Below are 24,190 nucleotides of genomic sequence, written 5' to 3' on the forward strand. Positions count from 1 at the left end.
TGTTAAGTAGTTCATCTGTTGTTGTTTGTGGGGGTTTTTTCAGTTTTTCGTCCAGTTTAAGTCCAGGCTAAGTCCAGGCTTTGATATTAAAATTATATATCTGCTCCCTTTGAGCCTCCTCTCTTCGAGTCCTACACCCTGGATCAATCAGTCAGGCTTAATCAGCCAAGTATACTCTAATATGAACTAACATTAACATGTGTAAGGTATAGGTTCACTGATTACAACCCCACCCATTGCCCAACACCCACTGGTGGGCAATAAAGCTAAAACAAACAAATAATGATATGGGAGGAGGACATCCCAAATTCCCCAAATATCTAACAATTAAACAGGCTAAATTCTGCACAAAACAATAACTCCAGAATACCTATGCAAACAGACAATGCAGAGTATAGTATCCTAGATCACTGTGCTGCTGCTGTTGAGAGTTGGAATAATTATTTTGAATACCTGTAGGTGAGAGAATAAGATGTTAGGAGGAGAATAGATCTGAATTAGGACCTCAGTCTCCTCAGTCATGCCCTTTTAAATGACCAGAACAGAGACTAAATTATTGGCCATCCCAGATAAAAGTATTTTAAAAAAGAACACATGACTTAAATTATTATTATTTTTATTAGGGATCCATATGATCCACACAAAAAAAACCTTATTGATAGAGTTGTCATTCTGCTGGTAGAACACCTACCTGTATAATGCGTTCTGTGTTGCACATGCTGATTGCTCGATCCAAACCCTATCAACTTTGTGCAGTGGCATTATCATAGCCACCCTATTAGATCCAACCGAGGCGTGATTATTGCTAGTTGAAAACTTTACCCAATACCCCGCCATGATGACTTGCAATATAGTCAGCATTGGCAATTTTTGTTAGTCTCCCAGGAGACTATTAGTTCTTGTAAATAAAAGATTTATTGAAACCAGTCTAATTGTATTCCTACTCCTGTATGTGAAGAGCCACAAAGACTTGGGGGTATATTTACTAAAAATCTTATTTTTCTGAATGAGGTTAAAGTTCAAACACGAATGACATCGAATGTGTGAATTTGCCACTTTTTGAATTTATTACGCCTCATTTACTATGCTGTCGTGTTTTGATTATTTCCATTTTTCGATGTCGATGTCACTCGTGGTTTTCCAAGGTAGAATGCGGCTGATATTGTGGTTTTGCGGCCGTGTTGTCAGGTTTTTTTACGACTGCGTCATTTTTCGGTTACGGTAGTGTTTTCCCATTCCCGACCGCGTTTTTTTTTCTAAGTTTCGTTTTTGTCACTCGTCCGTGATTGGTTTGATTCGTGATGGAGGAGTGTCTGTGCTCATTACTATAAAACCGCCCCAAACTGTCCAAACCTCGTGGGTTTAGCTAATGGAGAGGTGAGAGGAAGTTGTGTTTGGAGTTTTTGGCGGTTTTGAGGAGTTTCTTTGCGATTGTTGAGTGCTGTACTGTGTGTGTAAGTAGTCTTGTCATACTTGTTGTGTAGTTATTTAAAAGTCTGTCTATTTTTTTGTCTTTGTTTTTTTTTTAAAGTATATCGTCATTGTTTGTGAGTGAGTGTGTGTGTGTGTGTGTGTGTGTGTGTGTGTGTGTTTGGTGTGTGATGTGTAGTGGTAGTGGAGGAGTGTGTTTAGTGTTTTTTTTTCTCAGTGTTATTTGTTCTGAATATGTCCCAGTCAGAGGTGAGTGTGGTGGAGGAGGTGAGTGAGAGGGAGGAGGTGAGTGAGGTGGAGGAGGTGAGTGAGGTGGAGGAGGTGAGTGTGGTGGAGAAGGTGAGTGAGAGGGAGGAGGTGAGTGAGGTGGAGGAGGTTAGTGAGGAGGAGGGGGAGGTTGCTGCTGCGGCCTTGAGTGATAGTGACAGTGATGGTGCTGTGGCTCCGCAGCCACGCACCACTACAAAGACGGGCCGCAATGTCAAATTCAGCTACACAGAGAATATGGCATTGGTGCGGGAGCTGATGAGACATCATCGTCAGCTGTTTGGCCATGATGCTGCCAAGGTCTCTTCACGCAGGAAGAGTGTTCTGTGGGGGAAGGTAGTTGCGGCAGTTAATAGTGAGGGTGTGGTGAGGAGGACCGAGGACACGTGTCGTAAGCGATTCTATGACATCAAGCGGCGTGTCAAGGCTAAGATGTCTAAGGAGGCTAAATCAGCCCACCAAACAGGGGGTGGACACCCCTTCCGAGCGTCATATCGGGATTGGGAGGAGCCTGTGCGTACTCTTATTCCGCCAGAAGTGGTTGGTGCGACTCATGTCCGGGATTCGGATCGCCCAAGGCAGGATGGTGAGTTGTATTTTTTTATAATTTATAATTAAAACATCTGTGCTTTGTCCTTAGTTGTCTGAAATGTCTTCTAGCTAATTGTGATTGTAAGTTGGTTAATTCTTCTAATGTGTTGGTGATGTTGGTGATGTAGCATTATTCACAAATAGTTATTGATAATGTTGATATTATCTTAGACCGCAAAGCTATACCTTTAAATACACTGTTACCATGGAGCTGCTGCGGTCGCTAGCTCACGCTACATACTTCGTACGCTATTTGCGCACAGAGTCCCGTACCGTATACGCACTCAGCGTACAAACGCCGCACTGTGGGTACAAAGCACACACAGCGTGCGCACACACATTTAATACACCTTAAAACCTTGTTAACGATATAATGTGATGATATGCTTACACTTTAAACCCTTAATAGTAAAGTACTGTAATGATGTTATACCTTTAAACCTTAAGTAGCGCTGGTGATACAAAGTATCCGCAGTGCGTACACCTTAACAATGCTTATACACCTTAAACAGGTTAAACTACTTTAAAGCCCGTGCAGGAAAGTGAAAACATAACACTGTTTTGTAGTTGAAACCACAGGGTTCTAAGGCCTCCGTGGATTGATTCCAAAAGATAAAAACAATACAATTTATACACTACAGGCTAACAAGTAAATCTAAACATAATAATGGCTACAGAGAATGTACGTACGTGAGAATATTCGCAAGCGCAACCCGAATCCGGTCCTCCACTTATCAGGTAGATAGCGTTCAGAGTCTTTGATAGTGACCTGGCCTGTAGCTCGCTCTTTATTCAGTAGGTCAAGGCATAATACAATAGACACTGTGTGCTCTTCTTCCATTGGTTAGGGGGTGGGACATGTCCTGCACCGGGGACTATTGGTTAGTTCAAGAAGTGGGCGATGGCTAGGACTTGGGATGTGGTTTCTGTTGTTTACATCTAAGTTCCCGCCCCATGATCAGTTAAACCCATCACATTAAACATAAATCTGGTATTATTAATATAATATTAATGAGGTAAGTTTTAACAATGTTCTTATTCCCACCAGATTAATGTTCACGTGACTCTGAACAATATGATCCCACACATGATATTACTATCTATTTCAATCTTCAAGATATTAATATATCCAGATATTCATATATATATATATATATATATATATATACACATACATATATATAGATACGAAAGACGTGGCACTCCTGGTGTCTCAAATAATGGCGCTTTTAGGCAGGTAGTATAAAACGTTTCAATGACTTTATTCCGTCATTTTCCTCAGGTCAAATCAAACAAGTATACAGATCTTACCTTTTAAAGAGTACCATCACCCATGTGCAAATGCACGCTGCGGGCTACGGGACGCCGCCCGCTCCGTCCAGCGCGCCTGGAGATGACGTAATGCTGCGTCATCATCCCGTACCGTGCTCCCCGTCACCATAGTTACAACACACCATAAACAATAAAAACAACAGACGTGCCGCTGAAAATACAAAAGGTGGGGGGCATGGTATCAATGCATACTACAAGCATCTGGGCCAACATCATATACAAAGAAATAACATATGAATATGCCAAAAATGATCACATGTATAGTACTAACATTTAAACAAAATACTTATGGCTGTAATGAAGCATGCTGTATAGTATGCAATACATGGTAGCTAGACCATATACGTTTACCGTCATAGATATTGTAGTACATCAATATATGTATATATACTAGAAATACCAATCAAATGATCTACTAACTAGCATCCACTAAGGACAATGATTATATAAAGTGCAATAGCATAAAGTGCATAGATACTTAAAAATAATCACTAACGCTACCTAGTATCTTACAATATATACACTTACTATATATATACTTTTAGAGTAATTCCCGCCAATGTACAGCACAGATTTCTATAACAAGTAGCTTAATGGCATCAAGAAATAAAAAGAGCAAAACGACATCATTCTGGGACCCTCTACAGGAAACTATTGAAACCATGCGACTCATTAAGGCCTCGTGGGTGAACGTATCTAAATGGTAAATCCACCGGGCCTCTAGTCGGAGTAACTTGGCACCTCGGTCACCACCACGTATGGTGGCCGGCACATGATCGATCATGCGGTATCTAAGTGTGGTTAATGGATGCCGCTGGATGGCAAAGTGTCTCGCCACCGGTTGTTCGCTAGTGCCCTTGGTGATAGCTAACTTAATCGCTGACCTGTGGGCTGCCATACGTTCCTTAAACATACGTTGGGTTTTACCAATATATGACAACCCACAGGGGCACATCAGCTGATAAACCACAAAGCAGGTGGTGCAAGTCAGGGTATGTAAAATATAGAGCGTCTTGCCCAAGTGGGGATGTTGAAACGTATCTCCCGCTACCATAAATTGACAGGTTGTACATGTACAACGGATACAGCCCCTATGTCTACCCCCCATAGGGTTAGAACTGACAGGAGACTATTAGTTCTTGTAAATGAGAGAGTTATTGAAACCAGTCTAATCGTATTCCTACTTCTGTATGTGAAGAGTCGCAAAGACTTGGTGTATTCCAGTTGCTAATTTTGAAGATAACCCAATACCCCGCCATGATGACTTGCAATATAGTCAGCATTGGCAATTCTTGTTAGTCTCCCAGGAGACTATTAGTTCTTGTAAATGAGAGAGTGATTGAATCCAGTCTAGTTTAATTCCTACTCCTGTATGTGAAGAGCTACAAAGACTTTGTGTCTTCCAGTTGCTGATTTTGAAGATTGACTTTGAGATTTTTCTCATTATCTTTGCTCTTTTTGAAATATTCCAGCCTTTTTTAATGCATTCTCATGCAAATTGGAATTCTCTTGGACAAAATTCCTTACAACTCTTGCTAACAGAGTGTGAGAGATGAAAAAGCACTTGGGAACAGAAAATACAATTTCCCTGAAGGAATGTTTTGCCAGGTCTTGGACTCATTAAAATATAAATTCCCACAATCCACTGCTCCTTGCCAGAGACTGGATTTGTCTAGCCATGGCTGTAATGAGTTCTATGTAGCACATGGTAATTGCTCCATCCTAATCTTTTTAACTTTGTGCAGTGGCATTATCATAGCCAATGAGGTCCAACTGAGGCGTGATTATTGTTAGTTGAAAACTTTACCCAATACCCCGCTATGATGACTTGCAATATAGTCAGCATTGGCAATTTTTGTTAGTCTCCCAGGAGACTATTAGTTCTTGTAAATGAGAGAGTTATTGAATCCAGTCTAGTTTAATTCCTACTCCTGTATGTGAAGAATGACTTTGAGATTTTTCTCATTATCTTTGCTCTTTATGAAATATTCCATCCTTTTTTTAATGCATTCTCATGCAAATTGGAATTCTCTTGGACAAAATTCTTTACAACTCTTGCTAACAGAGTGTGAGAGATGAAAAAGCACTTGGGAACAGAAAATACAATTTCCCTGAAGGCATCACCCAGGAATGTTTTGCCAGGTCTTGGACTCATTAGCATATAAATTCCCACAATCCACTGCTCCTTGCCAGAGACTTGATTTGTATAGCCATGGCTGTAATGAGTTCTATGTAGCACATGGTGATTGCTCCATCCTAGTCTTTTTAACTTTGCGCAGTGGCATTATCATAGCCAATGAAGTCCAACCGAGGGGTGATTATTGCTAGTTGAAAACTTTACCCAATACCCCGCTATGATGACTTGCAATATAGTCAGCATTGGCAATTTTTGTTAGTCTCCCAGGAGACTATTAGTTCTTGTGAATGAGAGAGTTATTGAAACCAGTCTAATCGTATTCCTACCTCTGTATGTGAAGAGCCGCAAAGACTTGGTGTCTTCCAGTTGCTAATTTTGAAGATTGACTTTGAGATTATTCTCATTATCTTTGCTCTTTATGAAATGTTCCAGCCTTTTTTTAATGCATTCTCATGCAAATTGGAATTCTCTTGGACAAAATTCCTTACAACTCTTGCTAACAGAGTGTGAGAGATGTAAAAGCACTTGGGAACAGAAAATAAAATTTCCCTGAAGGCATCACCCAGGAATGTTTTGCCAGGTCTTGGACTCATTAGCATATAAATTCCCACAATCCACTGCTCCTTGCCAGAGAATGGATTGGTCTAGCCGTGGCTGTAATGAGTTCTATGTAGCACATGGTGATTGCTCCATCCTAATCTTTTTAACTTTGGGCAGTGGCATTATCATAGCCAATGAAGTCCAACCGAGGCGTGATTGTTGCTAGTTGAAAACTTTACCGAATACCCCGCCATGATGACTTGCAATATAGTCAGCATTGGCAATTTTTGTTAGTCTCCCAGGAGACTATTAGTTCTTGTAAATGAGAGAGTTATTGAATCCAGTCTAGTTTAATTCCTACTCCTGTATGTTTAGAGCCACAAAGACTTTGTGTCTTCCAGTTGCTGATTTTGAAGATTGACTTTGAGATTTTTCTCATTATCTTTGCTCTTTATGAAATGTTCCAGCCTTTTTTTAATGCATTCTCATGCAAATTGGAATTCTCTTGGACAAAATTCCTTACAACTCTTGCTAACAGAGTGTGAGAGATGAAAAAGCACTTGGGAACAGAAAATACAATTTCCCTGAAGGAATGTTTTGCCAGGTCTTGGACTCATTAAAATATAAATTCCCACAATCCACTGCTCCTTGCCAGAGACTGGATTTGTCTAGCCATGGCTGTAATGAGTTCTATGTAGCACATGGTAATTGCTCCATCCTAATCTTTTTAACTTTGTGCAGTGGCATTATCATAGCCAATGAGGTCCAACTGAGGCGTGATTATTGTTAGTTGAAAACTTTACCCAATACCCCGCTATGATGACTTGCAATATAGTCAGCATTGGCAATTTTTGTTAGTCTCCCAGGAGACTATTAGTTCTTGTAAATGAGAGAGTTATTGAATCCAGTCTAGTTTAATTCCTACTCCTGTATGTGAAGAATGACTTTGAGATTTTTCTCATTATCTTTGCTCTTTATGAAATATTCCATCCTTTTTTTAATGCATTCTCATGCAAATTGGAATTCTCTTGGACAAAATTCTTTACAACTCTTGCTAACAGAGTGTGAGAGATGAAAAAGCACTTGGGAACAGAAAATACAATTTCCCTGAAGGCATCACCCAGGAATGTTTTGCCAGGTCTTGGACTCATTAGCATATAAATTCCCACAATCCACTGCTCCTTGCCAGAGACTTGATTTGTATAGCCATGGCTGTAATGAGTTCTATGTAGCACATGGTGATTGCTCCATCCTAGTCTTTTTAACTTTGCGCAGTGGCATTATCATAGCCAATGAAGTCCAACCGAGGGGTGATTATTGCTAGTTGAAAACTTTACCCAATACCCCGCTATGATGACTTGCAATATAGTCAGCATTGGCAATTTTTGTTAGTCTCCCAGGAGACTATTAGTTCTTGTGAATGAGAGAGTTATTGAAACCAGTCTAATCGTATTCCTACCTCTGTATGTGAAGAGCCGCAAAGACTTGGTGTCTTCCAGTTGCTAATTTTGAAGATTGACTTTGAGATTATTCTCATTATCTTTGCTCTTTATGAAATGTTCCAGCCTTTTTTTAATGCATTCTCATGCAAATTGGAATTCTCTTGGACAAAATTCCTTACAACTCTTGCTAACAGAGTGTGAGAGATGTAAAAGCACTTGGGAACAGAAAATAAAATTTCCCTGAAGGCATCACCCAGGAATGTTTTGCCAGGTCTTGGACTCATTAGCATATAAATTCCCACAATCCACTGCTCCTTGCCAGAGAATGGATTGGTCTAGCCGTGGCTGTAATGAGTTCTATGTAGCACATGGTGATTGCTCCATCCTAATCTTTTTAACTTTGGGCAGTGGCATTATCATAGCCAATGAAGTCCAACCGAGGCGTGATTGTTGCTAGTTGAAAACTTTACCGAATACCCCGCCATGATGACTTGCAATATAGTCAGCATTGGCAATTTTTGTTAGTCTCCCAGGAGACTATTAGTTCTTGTAAATGAGAGAGTTATTGAATCCAGTCTAGTTTAATTCCTACTCCTGTATGTTTAGAGCCACAAAGACTTTGTGTCTTCCAGTTGCTGATTTTGAAGATTGACTTTGAGATTTTTCTCATTATCTTTGCTCTTTATGAAATGTTCCAGCCTTTTTTTAATGCATTCTCATGCAAATTGGAATTCTCTTGGACAAAATTCCTTACAACTCTTGCTAACAGAGTGTGAGAGATGAAAAAGCACTTGGGAACAGAAAATACAATTTCCCTGAAGGCATCACCCAGGAATGTTTTGCCAGGTCTTGGACTCATTAAAATATAAATTCCCACAATCCACTGCTCCTTGCCAGAGACTGGATTTGTCTAGCCATGGTTGTAATGAGTTCTATGTAGCACATGGTGATTGCTCCATCCTAATCTTTTTAACTTTGTGCAGTGGCATTATCATAGCCAATGAGGTCCAACCGAGGCGTGATTATTGTTAGTTGTAAACTTTACCCAATACCCCGCTATGATGACTTGCAATATAGTCAGCATTGGCAATTTTTGTTAGTCTCCCAGGAGACTATTAGTTCTTGTAAATGAGAGAGTTATTGAATCCAGTCTAGTTTAATTCCTACTCCTGTATGTGAAGAGCCACAAAGACTTTGTGTCTTCCAGTTGCTGATTTTGAAGATTGACTTTGAGATTTTTCTCATTATCTTTGCTCTTTATGAAATATTCCAGCCTTTTTTAATGCATTCTCATGCAAATTGGAATTCTTTTGGACAAAATTCCTTACAACTCTTGCTAACAGAGTGTGAGAGATGAAAAAGCACTTGGGAACAGAAAATACAATTTCCCTGAAGGCATCACCCAGGAATGTTTTGCCAGGACTTGGACTCATTAAAATATAAATTCCCACAATCCACTGCTCCTTGCCAGAGACTGGATTTGTCTAGCCATGGCTGTAATGAGTTCTATGTAGCACATGGTGATTGCTCCATCCTAGTCTTTTTAACTTTGCGCAGTGGCATTATCATAGCCAATGAGGTCCAACCGAGGCGTGATTATTGCTATTTGAAAACTTTACCCAATACCCCGCTATGATGACTTGCAATATAGTCAGCATTGGCAATTTTTGTTAGTCTCCCAGGAGACTATTAGTTCTTGTAAATGAGAGAGTTATTGAATCCAGTCTAGTTTAATTCCTACTCCTGTATGTGAAGAGCCACAAAGACTTTGTGTCTTCCAGTTGCTGATTTTGAAGATTGACTTTGAGATTTTTCTCATTATCTTTTCTCTTTATGAAATATTCCAGCCTTTTTGAATGCATTCTCGTGCAAATTGGAATTCTCTTGGACAAAATTCCTTACAACTCTTGCTAACAGAGTGTGAGAGATGAAAAAGCACTTGGGAACAGAAAATACAATTTCCCTGAAGGCATCACCCAGGAATGTTTTGCCAGGTCTTGGACTCATTAAAATATAAATTCCCACAATCCACTGCTCCTTGCCAGAGACTGGATTTGTCTAGCCATGGCTGTAATGAGTTCTATGTAGCACATGGTGATTGCTCCATCCTAGTCTTTTTAACTTTGCGCAGTGGCATTATCATAGCCAATGAGGTCCAACCAAGGTGTGATTATTGTTAGTTGAAAACTTTACCCAATACCCCGCCATGATGACTTGCAATATAGTCAGCATTGGCAATTTTTGTTAGTCTCTCAGGAGATTATTAGTTCTTGTAAATGAGAGAGTTATTGTTTCCAGTCTGGTTTAATTCCTACTCCTGTATGTGAAGAGCCACAAAGACTTTGTGTCTTCCAGTTGCTGATTTTGAAGATTGAATTTGAGATTTTTCTCATTATCTTTGCTCTTTATGAAATATTCCAGCCTTTTTTAATGCATTCTCATGCAAATTGGAATTCTCTTGGACAAAATTCCTTACAACTCTTGCTAACAGAGTGTGAGAGATGAAAAAGCACTTGGGAACAGAAAATACAATTTCCCTGAAGGCATCACCCAGGAATGTTTTGCCAGGACTTGGACTCATTAAAATATAAATTCCCACAATCCACTGCTCCTTGCCAGAGACTGGATTTGTCTAGCCATGGCTGTAATGAGTTCTATGTAGCACATGGTGATTGCTCCATCCTAGTCTTTTTAACTTTGCGCAGTGGCATTATCATAGCTAATGAGGTCCAACCGAGGCGTGATTATTGCTAGTTGAAAACTTTACCCAATACCCCGCTATGATGACTTGCAATATAGTCAGCATTGGCAATTTTTGTTAGTCTCCCAGGAGACTATTAGTTCTTGTAAATGAGAGAGTTATTGAATCCAGTTTAGTTTAATTCCTACTCCTGTATGTTTAGAGCCACAAAGACTTTGTGTCTTCCAGTTGCTGATTTTGAAGATTGACTTTGAGATTTTTCTCATTATCTTTGCTCTTTATGAAATGTTCCAGCCTTTTTTTAATGCATTCTCATGCAAATTGGAATTCTCTTGGACAAAATTCCTTACAACTCTTGCTAACAGAGTGTGAGAGATGAAAAAGCACTTGGGAACAGAAAATACAATTTCCCTGAAGGCATCACCCAGGAATGTTTTGCCAGGTCTTGGACTCATTAAAATATAAATTCCCACAATCCACTGCTCCTTGCCAGAGACTGGATTTGTCTAGCCATGGCTGTAATGAGTTCTATGTAGCACATGGTGATTGCTCCATCCTAATCTTTTTAACTTTGTGCAGTGGCATTATCATAGCCAATGAGGTCTAACCGAGGCGTGATTATTGTTAGTTGAAAACTTTACCCAATACCCCGCTATGATGACTTGCAGTATAGTCAGCATTGGAAATTTTTGTTAGTCTCCCAGGAGACTATTAGTTCTTGTAAATGAGAGAGTTATTGAATCCAGTCTAGTTTAATTCCTACTCCTGTATGTGAAGAGCCACAAAGACTTTGTGTCTTCCAGTTGCTGATTTTGAAGATTGACTTTGAGATTTTTCTCATTATCTTTGCTCTTTATGAAATATTCCAGCCTTTTTTAATGCATTCTCATGCAAATTGAAATTCTCTTGGACAAAATTCCTTACAACTCTTGCTAACAGAGTGTGAGAGATGAAAAAGCACTTGGGAACAGAAAATACAATTTCCCTGAAGGCATCACCCAGGAATGTTTTGCCAGGACTTGGACTCATTAAAATATAAATTCCCACAATCCACTGCTCCTTGCCAGAGACTGGATTTGTCTAGCCATGGCTGTAATGAGTTCTATGTAGCACATGGTGATTGCTCCATCCTAGTCTTTTTAACTTTGCGCAGTGGCATTATCATAGCCAATGAGGTCCAACCGAGGCGTGATTATTGCTAGTTGAAAACTTTACCCAATACCCCGCCATGATGACTTGCAATATAGTCAGCATTGGCAATTTTTGTTAGTCTCCCAGGAGACTATTAGTTCTTGTAAATGAGAGAGTTATTGAATCCTGTCTAGTTTAATTCCTACTCCTGTATGTGAAGAGCCACAAAGACTTTGTGTCTTCCAGTTGCTGATTTTGAAGATTGACTTTGAGATTTTTCTCATTATCTTTGCTCTTTATGAAATATTCCAGCCTTTTTTAATGCATTCTCATGCAAATTGGAATTCTCTTGGACAAAATTCCTTACAACTCTTGCTAACAGAGTGTGAGAGATGAAAAAGCACTTGGGAACAGAAAATACAATTTCCCTGAAGGCATCACCCAGGAATGTTTTGCCAGGACTTGGACTCATTAAAATATAAATTCCCACAATCCACTGCTCCTTGCCAGAGACTGGATTTGTCTAGCCATGGCTGTAATGAGTTCTATGTAGCACATGGTGATTGCTCCATCCTAGTCTTTTTAACTTTGCGCAGTGGCATTATCATAGCTAATGAGGTCCAACCGAGGCGTGATTATTGCTAGTTGAAAACTTTACCCAATACCCCGCTATGATGACTTGCAATATAGTCAGCATTGGCAATTTTTGTTAGTCTCCCAGGAGACTATTAGTTCTTGTAAATGAGAGAGTTATTGAATCCAGTTTAGTTTAATTCCTACTCCTGTATGTTTAGAGCCACAAAGACTTTGTGTCTTCCAGTTGCTGATTTTGAAGATTGACTTTGAGATTTTTCTCATTATCTTTGCTCTTTATGAAATGTTCCAGCCTTTTTTTAATGCATTCTCATGCAAATTGGAATTCTCTTGGACAAAATTCCTTACAACTCTTGCTAACAGAGTGTGAGAGATGAAAAAGCACTTGGGAACAGAAAATACAATTTCCCTGAAGGCATCACCCAGGAATGTTTTGCCAGGTCTTGGACTCATTAAAATATAAATTCCCACAATCCACTGCTCCTTGCCAGAGACTGGATTTGTCTAGCCATGGCTGTAATGAGTTCTATGTAGCACATGGTGATTGCTCCATCCTAATCTTTTTAACTTTGTGCAGTGGCATTATCATAGCCAATGAGGTCTAACCGAGGCGTGATTATTGTTAGTTGAAAACTTTACCCAATACCCCGCTATGATGACTTGCAGTATAGTCAGCATTGGAAATTTTTGTTAGTCTCCCAGGAGACTATTAGTTCTTGTAAATGAGAGAGTTATTGAATCCAGTCTAGTTTAATTCCTACTCCTGTATGTGAAGAGCCACAAAGACTTTGTGTCTTCCAGTTGCTGATTTTGAAGATTGACTTTGAGATTTTTCTCATTATCTTTGCTCTTTATGAAATATTCCAGCCTTTTTTAATGCATTCTCATGCAAATTGAAATTCTCTTGGACAAAATTCCTTACAACTCTTGCTAACAGAGTGTGAGAGATGAAAAAGCACTTGGGAACAGAAAATACAATTTCCCTGAAGGCATCACCCAGGAATGTTTTGCCAGGACTTGGACTCATTAAAATATAAATTCCCACAATCCACTGCTCCTTGCCAGAGACTGGATTTGTCTAGCCATGGCTGTAATGAGTTCTATGTAGCACATGGTGATTGCTCCATCCTAGTCTTTTTAACTTTGCGCAGTGGCATTATCATAGCCAATGAGGTCCAACCGAGGCGTGATTATTGCTAGTTGAAAACTTTACCCAATACCCCGCCATGATGACTTGCAATATAGTCAGCATTGGCAATTTTTGTTAGTCTCCCAGGAGACTATTAGTTCTTGTAAATGAGAGAGTTATTGAATCCTGTCTAGTTTAATTCCTACTCCTGTATGTGAAGAGCCACAAAGACTTTGTGTCTTCCAGTTGCTGATTTTGAAGATTGACTTTGAGATTTTTCTCATTATCTTTGCTCTTTATGAAATATTCCAGCCTTTTTTAATGCATTCTCATGCAAATTGGAATTCTCTTGGACAAAATTCCTTACAACTCTTGCTAACAGAGTGTGAGAGATGAAAAAGCACTTGGGAACAGAAAATACAATTTCCCTGAAGGCATCACCCAGGAATGTTTTGCCAGGACTTGGACTCATTAAAATATAAATTCCCACAATCTACTGCTCCTTGCCAGAGACTGGATTTGTCTAGCCATGGCTGTAATGAGTTCTATGTAGCACATGGTGATGGCTCCATCCTAGTCTTTTTAACTTTGTGCAGTGGCATTATCAAAGCCAATGAGGTCCAACCGAGGCGTGATTATTGCTAGTTGAAAACTTTACCCAATTCCCCGCCATGATGACTTGCAATATAGTCAGCATTGGCAATTTTTGTTAGTCTCCCAGGAGACTATTAGTTCTTGTAAATGAGAGAGTTATTGAATCCAGTCTAGTTTAATTCCTACTCCTGTATGTGAAGAGCCACAAAGACTTTGTGTCTTCCAGTTGCTGATTTTGAAGATTGACTTTGAGATTTTTCTCATTATCTTTGCTCTTTATGAAATATTCCAGCCTTTTTTAATGCATTCTCATGCAAATTGGAATTCTCTTGGACAAAATTCCTTACAACTCTTGCTAACAGAGTGTGAGAGATGAAAAAGCACTTGGGAACAGAAAATACAATTTCCCTGAAGGCATCACCCAGGTATGTTTTGCCAGGTCTTGGACTCATTAAAATATAAATTCCCACAATCCACTGCTACTTGCCAGAGACTGCATTTGTCTAGCCATGGCTGTAATGAGTTCTATGTAGCACATGGTGATTGCTCCATCCTAGTCTTTTTAACTTTGCGCAGTGGCATTATCATAGCCAATGAGGTCTAACCGAGGCGTGATTATTGCTAGTTGAAAACTTTACCCAATACCCCGCCATGATGACTTGCAATATAGTCAGCATTGGCAATTTTTGTTAGTCTCCCAGGAGACTATTAGTTCTTGTAAATGAGAGAGTTATTGAATCCAGTCTAGTTTAATTCCTACTCCTGTGTGTGAAGAGCCACAAAGACTTTGTGTCTTCCAGTTGCTGATTTTGAAGATTGACTTTGAGATTTTTCTCATTATCTTTGCTCTTTATGAAATATTCCAGCCTTTTTTAATGCATTCTCATGCAAATTGGAATTCTCTTGGACAAAATTCCTTACAACTCTTGCTAACAGAGTGTGAGAGATGAAAAAGCACTTGGGAACAGAAAATACAATTTCCCTGAAGGCATCACCCAGGAATGTTTTGCCAGGACTTGGACTCATTAAAATATAAATTCCCACAATCCACTGCTCCTTGCCAGAGACTGGATTTGTCTAGCCATGGCTGTAATGAGTTCTATGTAGCACATGGTGATGGCTCCATCCTAGTCTTTTTAACTTTGTGCAGTGGCATTATCAAAGCCAATGAGGTCCAACCGAGGTGTGATTATTGCTAGTTGAAAACTTTACCCAATACCCCACCATGATGGCTTGCAATATAGTCAGCATTGGCAATTTTTGTTAGTCTCCCAGGAGACTATTAGTTCTTGTAAATGAGAGAGTTATTGTTTCCAGTCTGGTTTAATTCCTACTCCTGTTTGTGAAGAGCCGCAAAGACTTTGTGTCTTCCAGTTGCTGATTTTGAAGATTGACTTTGAGATTTTTCTCATTATCTTTGCTCTTTATGAAATATTCCAGCCTTTTTTAATGCATTCTCATGCAAATTGGAATTCTCTTGGACAAAATTCCTTACAACTCTTGCTAACAGAGTGTGAGAGATGAAAAAGCACTTGGGAACAGAAAATACAATTTCCCTGAAGGCATCACCCAGGTATGTTTTGCCAGGTCTTGGACTCATTAAAATATAAATTCCCACAATCCACTGCTACTTGCCAGAGACTGCATTTGTCTAGCCATGGCTGTAATGAGTTCTATGTAGCACATGGTGATTGCTCCATCCTAGTCTTTTTAACTTTGCGCAGTGGCATTATCATAGCCAATGAGGTCCAACCGAGGCGTGATTATTGCTAGTTGAAAACTTTACCCAATACCCCGCCATGATGACTTGCAATATAGTCAGCATTGGCAATTTTTGTTAGTCTCCCAGGAGACTATTAGTTCTTGTAAATGAGAGAGTTATTGAATCCAGTCTAGTTTAATTCCTACTCCTGTATGTGAAGAGCCACAAAGACTTTGTGTCTTCCAGTTGCTGATTTTGAAAATTGACTTTGAGATTTTTCTCATTATCTTTGCTCTTTATGAAATATTCCAGCCTTTTTGAATGCATTCTCATGCAAATTGGAATTCTCTTGGACACAATTCCTTACAACTCTTGCTAACAGAGTGTGAGAGATGAAAAAGCACTTGGGAACAGAAATTACAATTTCCCTGAAGGCATCACCCAGGAATGTTTTGCCAGGACTTGGACTCATTAAAATATAAATTCCCACAATCCACTGCTCCTTGCCAGAGACTGGATTTGTCTAGCCATGGCTGTAATGAGTTCTATGTAGCACATGGTGATTGCTCCATCCTAGTTTTTTTAACTTTGCGCAGTGGCATTATCATAGCCAATGAGGTCCAACCGAAGTGTGATTATTGCTAGTTGAAAACTTTACCCAATACCCCGCCATGATGACTTGCAATATAGTCAGCATTGGCAATTTTTGTTAGTCTCCCAGGAGACTATTAGTTCTTGTAAATGAGAGAGTTATTTAATCCAGTCTAGTTTAATTCCTACTCCTGTATGTGAAGAGCCACAAAGACTTTGTGTCTTCCAGTTGCTGATTTTGAAGATTGACTTTGAGATTTTTTTCATTATCTTTGCTCTTTATGAAATATTCCAGCCTTTTTTAATGCATTCTCATGCAAATTGGAATTCTCTTGGACAAAATTCCTTACAACTCTTGCTAACAGAGTGTGAGAGATGAAAAAGCACTTGGGAACAGAAAATACAATTTCCCTGAAGGCATCACCCAGGAATGTTTTGCCAGGACTTGGACTCATTAAAATATAAATTCCCACAATCCACTGCTCCTTGCCAGAGACTGGATTTGTCTAGCCATGGCTGTAATGAGTTCTATGTAGCACATGGTGATTGCTCCATCCTAGTCTTTTTAACTTTGCGCAGTGGCATTATCATAGCCAATGAGGTCCAACCGAGGCGTGATTATTGCTAGTTGAAAACTTTACCCAATACCCCGCCATGATGACTTGCAATATAGTCAGCATTGGCAATTTTTGTTAGTCTCCCAGGAGACTATTAGTTCTTGTAAATGAGAGAGTTAATAAATCCAGTCTAGTTTAATTCCTACTCCTGTATGTGAAGAGCCACAAAGACTTTGTGTCTTCCAGTTGCTGGTTTTGAAGATTGACTTTGAGATTTTTCTCATTATCTTTGCTCTTTATGAAATATTCCAGCCTTTTTTAATGCATTCTCATGCAAATTGAAATTCTCTTGGACAAAATTCTTTACAACTCTTGCTAACAGAGTGTGAGAGATGAAAAAGCACTTGGGAACAGAAAATACAATTTCCCTGAAGGCATCACCCAGGAATGTTTTGCCAGGTCTTGGACTCATTAAAATATAAATTCCCACAATCCACTGCTCCTTGCCAGAGACTGGATTTGTCTAGCCATGGCTGTAATGAGTTCTATGTAGCACATGGTGATTGCTCCATCCTAGTCTTTTTAACTTTGCGCAGTGGTATTATCATAGCCAATGAGGTCCAACCGAGGCGTGATTATTGCTAGTTGAAAACTTTACCCAATACCCCGCCATGATGACTTGCAATATAGTCAGCATTGGCAATTTTTGTTAGTCTCCCAGGAGACTATTAGTTCTTGTAAATGAGAGAGTTATTGAATCCAGTCTAGTTTAATTCCTACTCCTGTATGTGAAGAGCCACAAAGACTTTGTGTCTTCCAGTTGCTGATTTTGAAGATTGACTTTGAGATTTTTTTCATTATCTTTGCTCTTTATGAAATATTCCAGCCTTTTTTAATGCATTCTCATGCAAATTGGAATTCTCTTGGACACAATTCCTTACAACTCTTGCTAACAGAGTGTGAGAGATGAAAAAGCACTTGGGAACAGAAAATACAATTTCCCTGAAGGCATCACCCAGGAATGTTTTGCCAGGACTTGGACTCATTAAAATATAAATTCCCACAATCCACTGCTCCTTGCCAGAGACTGGATTTGTCTAGCCATGGCTGTAATGAGTTCTATGTAGCACATGGTGATTGCTCCATCCTAGTCTTTTTAACTTTGCGCAGTGGCATTATCATAGCCAATGAGGTCCAACCGAGGCGTGATTATTGCTAGTTGAAAACTTTACCCAATACCCCGCCATGATGACTTGCAATATAGTCAGCATTGGTAATTTTTGTTAGTCTCCCAGGAGATTATTAGTTCTTGTAAATGAGAGAGTTATTGAATCCAGTCTAGTTTAATTCCTACTCCTGTATGTGAAGAGCCACAAAGACTTTGTGTCTTCCAGTTGCTGATTTTGAAGATTGACTTTGAGATTTTTTTCATTATCTTTGCTCTTTATGAAATATTCCAGCCTTTTTTAATGCATTCTCATGCAAATTGGAATTCTCTTGGACAAAATTCCTTACAACTCTTGCTAACAGAGTGTGAGAGATGAAAAAGCACTTGGGAACAGAAAATACAATTTCCCTGAAGGCATCACCCAGGAATGTTTTGCCAGGACTTGGACTCATTAAAATATAAATTCCCACAATCCACTGCTCCTTGCCAGAGACTGGATTTGTCTAGCCATGGCTGTAATGAGTTCTATGTAGCACATGGTGATTGCTCCATCCTAGTCTTTTTAACTTTGCGCAGTGGCATTATCATAGCCAATGAGGTCCAACCGAGGCGTGATTATTGCTAGTTGAAAACTTTACCCAATACCCCGCCATGATGACTTGCAATATAGTCAGCATTGGCAATTTTTGTTAGTCTCCCAGGAGACTATTAGTTCTTGTAAATGAGAGAGTTATTAAATCCAGTCTAGTTTAATTCCTACTCCTGTATGTGAAGAGCCACAAAGACTTTGTGTCTTCCAGTTGCTGGTTTTGAAGATTGACTTTGAGATTTTTCTCATTATCTTTGCTCTTTATGAAATATTCCAGCCTTTTTTAATGCATTCTCATGCAAATTGAAATTCTCTTGGACAAAATTCCTTACAACTCTTGCTAACAGAGTGTGAGAGATGAAAAAGCACTTGGGAACAGAAAATACAATTTCCCTGAAGGCATCACCCAGGAATGTTTTGCCAGGTCTTGGACTCATTAAAATATAAATTCCCACAATCCACTGCTCCTTGCCAGAGACTGGATTTGTCTAGCCATGGCTGTAATGAGTTCTATGTAGCACATGGTGATTGCTCCATCCTAGTCTTTTTAACTTTGCGCAGTGGTATTATCATAGCCAATGAGGTCCAACCGAGGCGTGATTATTGCTAGTTGAAAACTTTACCCAATACCCCGCCATGATGACTTGCAATATAGTCAGCATTGGCAATTTTTGTTAGTCTCCCAGGAGACTATTAGTTCTTGTAAATGAGAGAGTTATTGAATCCAGTCTAGTTTAATTCCTACTCCTGTATGTGAAGAGCCACAAAGACTTTGTGTCTTCCAGTTGCTGATTTTGAAGATTGACTTTGAGATTTTTTTCATTATCTTTGCTCTTTATGAAATATTCCAGCCTTTTTTAATGCATTCTCATGCAAATTGGAATTCTCTTGGACACAATTCCTTACAACTCTTGCTAACAGAGTGTGAGAGATGAAAAAGCACTTGGGAACAGAAAATACAATTTCCCTGAAGGCATCACCCAGGAATGTTTTGCCAGGACTTGGACTCATTAAAATATAAATTCCCACAATCCACTGCTCCTTGCCAGAGACTGGATTTGTCTAGCCATGGCTGTAATGAGTTCTATGTAGCACATGGTGATTGCTCCATCCTAGTCTTTTTAATTTTGCGCAGTGGCATTATCATATCCAATGAGGTCCAACCGAGGCGTGATTATTGCTAGTTGAAAACTTTACCCAATACCCCGCCATGATGACTTGCAATATAGTCAGCATTGGCAATTTTTGTTAGTCTCCCAGGAGACTATTAGTTCTTGTAAATGAGAGAGTTATTGTTTCCAGTCTAGTTTAATTCCTACTCCTGTTTGGGAAGAGCCGCAAAGACTTTGTGTCTTCCAGTTGCTGATTTTGAAGATTGAATTTGAGATTTTTCTCATTATCTTTGCTCTTTATGAAATATTCCAGCCTTTTTTAATGCATTCTCATGCAAATTGGAATTCTCTTGGACACAATTCCTTACAACTCTTGCTAACAGAGTGTGAGAGATGAAAAAGCACTTGGGAACAGAAAATACAATTTCCCTGAAGGCATCACCCAGGAATGTTTTGCCAGGACTTGGACTCATTAAAATATAAATTCCCACAATCCACTGCTCCTTGCCAGAGACTGGATTTGTCTAGCCATGGCTGTAATGAGTTCTATGTAGCACATGGTGATTGCTCCATCCTAGCCTTTTTAACTTTGCGCAGTGGCATTATCATAGCCAATGAGGTCCAACCGAGGTGTGATTATTGCTAGTTGAAAACTTTACCCAATACCCCGCCATGATGACTTGCAATATAGTCAGCATTGGCAATTTTTGTTAGTCTCCCAGGAGTCTATTAGTTCTTGTAAATGAGAGAGTTATTAAATCCAGTCTAGTTTAATTCCTACTCCTGTATGTGAAGAGCCACAAAGACTTTGTGTCTTCCAGTTGCTAATTTTGAAGATTGACTTTGAGATTTTTCTCATTATCTTTGCTCTTTATGAAATATTCCAGCCTTTTTTAATGCATTCTCATGCAAATTGAAATTCTCTTGGACAAAATTCCTTACAACTCTTGCTAACAGAGTGTGAGAGATGAAAAAGCACTTGGGAACAGAAAATACAATTTCCCTGAAGGCATCACCCAGGAATGTTTTGCCAGGTCTTGGACTCATTAAAATATAAATTCCCACAATCCACTGCTCCTTGCCAGAGACTGGATTTGTCTAGCCATGGCTGTAATGAGTTCTATGTAGCACATGGTGATTGCTCCATCCTAGTCTTTTTAACTTTGCGCAGTGGCATTATCATAGCCAATGAGGTCCAACCGAGGCGTGATTATTGCTAGTTGAAAACTTTACCCAATACCCCGCCACGATGACTTGCAATATAATCAGCATTGGCAATTTTTGTTAGTCTCCCAGGAGACTATTAGTTCTTGTAAATGAGAGAGTTATTAAATCCAGTCTAGTTTAATTCCTACTCCTGTATGTGAAGAGCCACAAAGACTTTGTGTCTTCCAGTTGCTGATTTTGAAGATTGACTTTGAGATTTTTCTCATTATCTTTGCTCTTTATGAAATATTCCAGCCTTTTTTAATGCATTCTCATGCAAATTGAAATTCTCTTGGACAAAATTCCTTACAACTCTTGCTAACAGAGTGTGAGAGATGAAAAAGCACTTGGGAACAGAAAATACAATTTCCCTGAAGGCATCACCCAGGAATGTTTTGCCAGGTCTTGGACTCATTAAAATATAAATTCCCACAATCCACTGCTCCTTGCCAGAGACTGGATTTGTCTAGCCATGGCTGTAATGAGTTCTATGTAGCACATGGTGATTGCTCCATCCTAGTCTTTTTAACTTTGCGCAGTGGCATTATCATAGCCAATGAGGTCCAACCGAGGCGTGATTATTGCTAGTTGAAAACTTTACCCAATACCCCGCCATGATGACTTGCAATATAGTCAGCATTGGCAATTTTTGTTAGTCTCCCAGGAGACTATTAGTTCTTGTAAATGAGAGAGTTATTGAATCCAGTCTAGTTTAATTCCTACTCCTGTATGTGAAGAGCCACAAAGACTTTGTGTCTTCCAGTTGCTGATTTTGAAGATTGACTTTGAGATTTTTCTCATTATCTTTGCTCTTTATGAAATATTCCAGCCTTTTTTAATGCATTCTCATGCAAATTGGAATTCTCTTGGACAAAATTCCTTACAACTCTTGCTAACAGAGTGTGAGAGATGAAAAAGCACTTGGGAACAGAAAATACAATTTCCCTGAAGGCATCACCCAGGAATGTTTTGCCAGGACTTGGACTCATTAAAATATAAATTCCCACAATCCACTGCTCCTTGCCAGAGACTGGATTTGTCTAGCCATGGCTGTAATGAGTTCTATGTAGCACATGGTGATTGCTCCATCCTAGTCTTTTTAACTTTGCGCAGTGGCATTATCATAGCCAATGAGGTCCAACCGAGGCGTGATTATTGCTAGTTGAAAACTTTACCCAATACCCCGCCATGATGACTTGCAATATAGTCAGCATTGGCAATTTTTGTTAGTCTCCCAGGAGACTATTAGTTCTTGTAAATGAGAGAGTTATTGAATCCAGTCTAGTTTAATTCCTACTCCTGTATGTGAAGAGCCACAAAGACTTTGTGTCTTCCAGTTGCTGATTTTGAAGATTGACTTTGAGATTTTTCTCATTATCTTTGCTCTTTATGAAATATTCCAGCCTTTTTTAATGCATTCTCATGCAAATTGGAATTCTCTTGGACAAAATTCCTTACAACTCTTGCTAACAGAGTGTGAGAGATGAAAAAGCACTTGGGAACAGAAAATACAATTTCCCTGAAGGCATCACCCAGGAATGTTTTGCCAGGACTTGGACTCATTAAAATATAAATTCCCACAATCCACTGCTCCTTGCCAGAGACTGGATTTGTCTAGCCATGGCTGTAATGAGTTCTATGTAGCACATGGTGATTGCTCCATCCTAGTTTTTTTATCTTTGCGCAGTGGCATTATCATAGCCAATGAGATCCAACCGAGGCGTGATTATTGCTAGTTGAAAACTTTACCCAATACCCCGCCATGATGACTTGCAATATAGTCAGTATTGGCAATTTTTGTTAGTCTCCCAGGAGACTATTAGTTCTTGTAAATGAGAGAGTTATTAAATCCAGTCTAGTTTAATTCCTACTCCTGTATGTGAAGAGCCACAAAGACTTTGTGTCTTCCAGTTGCTGATTTTGAAGATTGACTTTGAGATTTTTCTCATTATCTTTGCTCTTTATGAAATATTCCAGCCTTTTTTAATGCATTCTCATGCAAATTGAAATTCTCTTGGACAAAATTCCTTACAACTCTTGCTAACAGAGTGTGAGAGATGAAAAAGCACTTGGGAACAGAAAATACAATTTCCCTGAAGGCATCACCCAGGAATGTTTTGCCAGGTCTTGGACTCATTAAAATATAAATTCCCACAATCCACTGCTCCTTGCCAGAGACTGGATTTGTCTAGCCATGGCTGTAATGAGTTCTATGTAGCACATGGTGATTGCTCCATCCTAGTATTTTTAACTTTGCGCAGTGGCATTATCATAGCCAATGAGGTCCAACCGAGGCGTGATTATTGCTAGTTGAAAACTTTACCCAATACCCCGCCATGATGACTTGCAATATAGTCAGCATTGGCAATTTTTGTTAGTCTCCCAGGAGACTATTAGTTCTTGTAAATGAGAGAGTTATTGAATCCAGTCTAGTTTAATTCCTACTCCTGTATGTGAAGAGCCACAAAGACTTTGTGTCTTCCAGTTGCTGATTTTGAAGATTGACTTTGAGATTTTTCTCATTATCTTTGCTCTTTATGAAATATTCCAGCCTTTTTTAATGCATTCTCATGCAAATTGGAATTCTCTTGGACAAAATTCCTTACAACTCTTGCTAACAGAGTGTGAGAGATGAAAAAGCACTTGGGAACAGAAAATACAATTTCCCTGAAGGCATCACCCAGGAATGTTTTGCCAGGACTTGGACTCATTAAAATATAAATTCCCACAATCCACTGCACAATCCAGAGACTGGATTTGTCTAGCCATGGCTGTAATGAGTTCTATGTAGCACATGGTGATTGCTCCATCCTAGTCTTTTTAACTTTGCGCAGTGGCATTATCATAGCCAATGAGGTCCAACCGAGGCGTGATTATTGCTAGTTGAAAACTTTACCCAATACCCCGCCATGATGACTTGCAATATAGTCAGCATTGGCAATTTTTGTTAGTCTCCCAGGAGACTATTAGTTCTTGTAAATGAGCGAGTTATTGAATCCAGTCTAGTTTAATTCCTACTCCTGTATGTGAAGAGCCACAAAGACTTTGTGTCTTCCAGTTGCTGATTTTGAAGATTGACTTTGAGATTTTTCTCATTATCTTTGCTCTTTATGAAATATTCCAGCCTTTTTTAATGCATTCTCATGCAAATTGGAATTCTCTTGGACAAAATTCCTTACAACTCTTGCTAACAGAGTGTGAGAGATGAAAAAGCACTTGGGAACAGAAAATACAATTTCCCTGAAGGCATCACCCAGGAATGTTTTGCCAGGACTTGGACTCATTAAAATATAAATTCCCACAATCCACTGCTCCTTGCCAGAGACTGGATTTGTCTAGCCATGGCTGTAATGAGTTCTATGTAGCACATGGTGAT

General features: G+C 39.3%; 34 non-coding genes across 34 annotated transcripts; all 34 read left to right on the plus strand.

The window, feature by feature from the left end:
* The first annotated feature begins 744 nt into the window (after positions 1-744).
* LOC134938627 (U4 spliceosomal RNA) lies at positions 745-889 on the plus strand. Its single transcript, XR_010181150.1, has one exon. It is a non-coding gene; the product is annotated as a U4 spliceosomal RNA (small nuclear RNA).
* Positions 890-5,354: 4,465 nt separating this feature from the next.
* Positions 5,355-5,495, plus strand: LOC134938569 (U4 spliceosomal RNA). The gene has a single exon (XR_010181102.1). It is a non-coding gene; the product is annotated as a U4 spliceosomal RNA (small nuclear RNA).
* A 393-nt stretch (positions 5,496-5,888) lies between these two features.
* On the plus strand, positions 5,889-6,029 carry LOC134938618 (U4 spliceosomal RNA). Its single transcript, XR_010181143.1, has one exon. It is a non-coding gene; the product is annotated as a U4 spliceosomal RNA (small nuclear RNA).
* A 434-nt stretch (positions 6,030-6,463) lies between these two features.
* LOC134938596 (U4 spliceosomal RNA) lies at positions 6,464-6,604 on the plus strand. Its single transcript, XR_010181124.1, has one exon. It is a non-coding gene; the product is annotated as a U4 spliceosomal RNA (small nuclear RNA).
* A 423-nt stretch (positions 6,605-7,027) lies between these two features.
* LOC134938570 (U4 spliceosomal RNA) lies at positions 7,028-7,168 on the plus strand. Its single transcript, XR_010181103.1, has one exon. It is a non-coding gene; the product is annotated as a U4 spliceosomal RNA (small nuclear RNA).
* Positions 7,169-7,561: 393 nt separating this feature from the next.
* On the plus strand, positions 7,562-7,702 carry LOC134938619 (U4 spliceosomal RNA). Its single transcript, XR_010181144.1, has one exon. It is a non-coding gene; the product is annotated as a U4 spliceosomal RNA (small nuclear RNA).
* Positions 7,703-8,136: 434 nt separating this feature from the next.
* Positions 8,137-8,277, plus strand: LOC134938598 (U4 spliceosomal RNA). Its single transcript, XR_010181125.1, has one exon. It is a non-coding gene; the product is annotated as a U4 spliceosomal RNA (small nuclear RNA).
* Positions 8,278-8,711: 434 nt separating this feature from the next.
* LOC134938572 (U4 spliceosomal RNA) lies at positions 8,712-8,852 on the plus strand. Its single transcript, XR_010181104.1, has one exon. It is a non-coding gene; the product is annotated as a U4 spliceosomal RNA (small nuclear RNA).
* Positions 8,853-9,285: 433 nt separating this feature from the next.
* On the plus strand, positions 9,286-9,426 carry LOC134938509 (U4 spliceosomal RNA). The gene has a single exon (XR_010181052.1). It is a non-coding gene; the product is annotated as a U4 spliceosomal RNA (small nuclear RNA).
* Positions 9,427-9,859: 433 nt separating this feature from the next.
* Positions 9,860-10,000, plus strand: LOC134938578 (U4 spliceosomal RNA). The gene has a single exon (XR_010181109.1). It is a non-coding gene; the product is annotated as a U4 spliceosomal RNA (small nuclear RNA).
* A 433-nt stretch (positions 10,001-10,433) lies between these two features.
* On the plus strand, positions 10,434-10,574 carry LOC134938501 (U4 spliceosomal RNA). The gene has a single exon (XR_010181045.1). It is a non-coding gene; the product is annotated as a U4 spliceosomal RNA (small nuclear RNA).
* Positions 10,575-11,008: 434 nt separating this feature from the next.
* Positions 11,009-11,149, plus strand: LOC134938592 (U4 spliceosomal RNA). The gene has a single exon (XR_010181121.1). It is a non-coding gene; the product is annotated as a U4 spliceosomal RNA (small nuclear RNA).
* A 433-nt stretch (positions 11,150-11,582) lies between these two features.
* LOC134938247 (U4 spliceosomal RNA) lies at positions 11,583-11,723 on the plus strand. The gene has a single exon (XR_010180833.1). It is a non-coding gene; the product is annotated as a U4 spliceosomal RNA (small nuclear RNA).
* A 433-nt stretch (positions 11,724-12,156) lies between these two features.
* LOC134938502 (U4 spliceosomal RNA) lies at positions 12,157-12,297 on the plus strand. Its single transcript, XR_010181046.1, has one exon. It is a non-coding gene; the product is annotated as a U4 spliceosomal RNA (small nuclear RNA).
* Positions 12,298-12,731: 434 nt separating this feature from the next.
* On the plus strand, positions 12,732-12,872 carry LOC134938594 (U4 spliceosomal RNA). Its single transcript, XR_010181122.1, has one exon. It is a non-coding gene; the product is annotated as a U4 spliceosomal RNA (small nuclear RNA).
* A 433-nt stretch (positions 12,873-13,305) lies between these two features.
* On the plus strand, positions 13,306-13,446 carry LOC134938248 (U4 spliceosomal RNA). The gene has a single exon (XR_010180834.1). It is a non-coding gene; the product is annotated as a U4 spliceosomal RNA (small nuclear RNA).
* Positions 13,447-13,879: 433 nt separating this feature from the next.
* Positions 13,880-14,020, plus strand: LOC134938437 (U4 spliceosomal RNA). Its single transcript, XR_010180990.1, has one exon. It is a non-coding gene; the product is annotated as a U4 spliceosomal RNA (small nuclear RNA).
* A 433-nt stretch (positions 14,021-14,453) lies between these two features.
* On the plus strand, positions 14,454-14,594 carry LOC134938241 (U4 spliceosomal RNA). The gene has a single exon (XR_010180827.1). It is a non-coding gene; the product is annotated as a U4 spliceosomal RNA (small nuclear RNA).
* Positions 14,595-15,027: 433 nt separating this feature from the next.
* Positions 15,028-15,168, plus strand: LOC134938611 (U4 spliceosomal RNA). Its single transcript, XR_010181137.1, has one exon. It is a non-coding gene; the product is annotated as a U4 spliceosomal RNA (small nuclear RNA).
* Positions 15,169-15,601: 433 nt separating this feature from the next.
* On the plus strand, positions 15,602-15,742 carry LOC134938250 (U4 spliceosomal RNA). The gene has a single exon (XR_010180835.1). It is a non-coding gene; the product is annotated as a U4 spliceosomal RNA (small nuclear RNA).
* Positions 15,743-16,175: 433 nt separating this feature from the next.
* On the plus strand, positions 16,176-16,316 carry LOC134938564 (U4 spliceosomal RNA). Its single transcript, XR_010181097.1, has one exon. It is a non-coding gene; the product is annotated as a U4 spliceosomal RNA (small nuclear RNA).
* A 433-nt stretch (positions 16,317-16,749) lies between these two features.
* On the plus strand, positions 16,750-16,890 carry LOC134938252 (U4 spliceosomal RNA). Its single transcript, XR_010180836.1, has one exon. It is a non-coding gene; the product is annotated as a U4 spliceosomal RNA (small nuclear RNA).
* A 433-nt stretch (positions 16,891-17,323) lies between these two features.
* On the plus strand, positions 17,324-17,464 carry LOC134938363 (U4 spliceosomal RNA). The gene has a single exon (XR_010180929.1). It is a non-coding gene; the product is annotated as a U4 spliceosomal RNA (small nuclear RNA).
* A 433-nt stretch (positions 17,465-17,897) lies between these two features.
* Positions 17,898-18,038, plus strand: LOC134938389 (U4 spliceosomal RNA). The gene has a single exon (XR_010180951.1). It is a non-coding gene; the product is annotated as a U4 spliceosomal RNA (small nuclear RNA).
* A 433-nt stretch (positions 18,039-18,471) lies between these two features.
* On the plus strand, positions 18,472-18,612 carry LOC134938253 (U4 spliceosomal RNA). The gene has a single exon (XR_010180837.1). It is a non-coding gene; the product is annotated as a U4 spliceosomal RNA (small nuclear RNA).
* Positions 18,613-19,045: 433 nt separating this feature from the next.
* Positions 19,046-19,186, plus strand: LOC134938364 (U4 spliceosomal RNA). Its single transcript, XR_010180930.1, has one exon. It is a non-coding gene; the product is annotated as a U4 spliceosomal RNA (small nuclear RNA).
* A 433-nt stretch (positions 19,187-19,619) lies between these two features.
* Positions 19,620-19,760, plus strand: LOC134938553 (U4 spliceosomal RNA). Its single transcript, XR_010181088.1, has one exon. It is a non-coding gene; the product is annotated as a U4 spliceosomal RNA (small nuclear RNA).
* A 433-nt stretch (positions 19,761-20,193) lies between these two features.
* LOC134938492 (U4 spliceosomal RNA) lies at positions 20,194-20,334 on the plus strand. Its single transcript, XR_010181038.1, has one exon. It is a non-coding gene; the product is annotated as a U4 spliceosomal RNA (small nuclear RNA).
* A 433-nt stretch (positions 20,335-20,767) lies between these two features.
* LOC134938563 (U4 spliceosomal RNA) lies at positions 20,768-20,908 on the plus strand. Its single transcript, XR_010181096.1, has one exon. It is a non-coding gene; the product is annotated as a U4 spliceosomal RNA (small nuclear RNA).
* A 433-nt stretch (positions 20,909-21,341) lies between these two features.
* Positions 21,342-21,482, plus strand: LOC134938254 (U4 spliceosomal RNA). Its single transcript, XR_010180838.1, has one exon. It is a non-coding gene; the product is annotated as a U4 spliceosomal RNA (small nuclear RNA).
* A 433-nt stretch (positions 21,483-21,915) lies between these two features.
* Positions 21,916-22,056, plus strand: LOC134938255 (U4 spliceosomal RNA). The gene has a single exon (XR_010180839.1). It is a non-coding gene; the product is annotated as a U4 spliceosomal RNA (small nuclear RNA).
* A 433-nt stretch (positions 22,057-22,489) lies between these two features.
* Positions 22,490-22,630, plus strand: LOC134938544 (U4 spliceosomal RNA). Its single transcript, XR_010181081.1, has one exon. It is a non-coding gene; the product is annotated as a U4 spliceosomal RNA (small nuclear RNA).
* A 433-nt stretch (positions 22,631-23,063) lies between these two features.
* Positions 23,064-23,204, plus strand: LOC134938256 (U4 spliceosomal RNA). Its single transcript, XR_010180840.1, has one exon. It is a non-coding gene; the product is annotated as a U4 spliceosomal RNA (small nuclear RNA).
* Positions 23,205-23,636: 432 nt separating this feature from the next.
* Positions 23,637-23,777, plus strand: LOC134938258 (U4 spliceosomal RNA). The gene has a single exon (XR_010180842.1). It is a non-coding gene; the product is annotated as a U4 spliceosomal RNA (small nuclear RNA).
* The last annotated feature ends 413 nt before the right edge of the window (positions 23,778-24,190 follow it).

This window comes from Pseudophryne corroboree, chromosome 6, assembly GCF_028390025.1.
Source record: "Pseudophryne corroboree isolate aPseCor3 chromosome 6, aPseCor3.hap2, whole genome shotgun sequence".
Taxonomy (NCBI): domain Eukaryota; kingdom Metazoa; phylum Chordata; class Amphibia; order Anura; family Myobatrachidae; genus Pseudophryne; species Pseudophryne corroboree.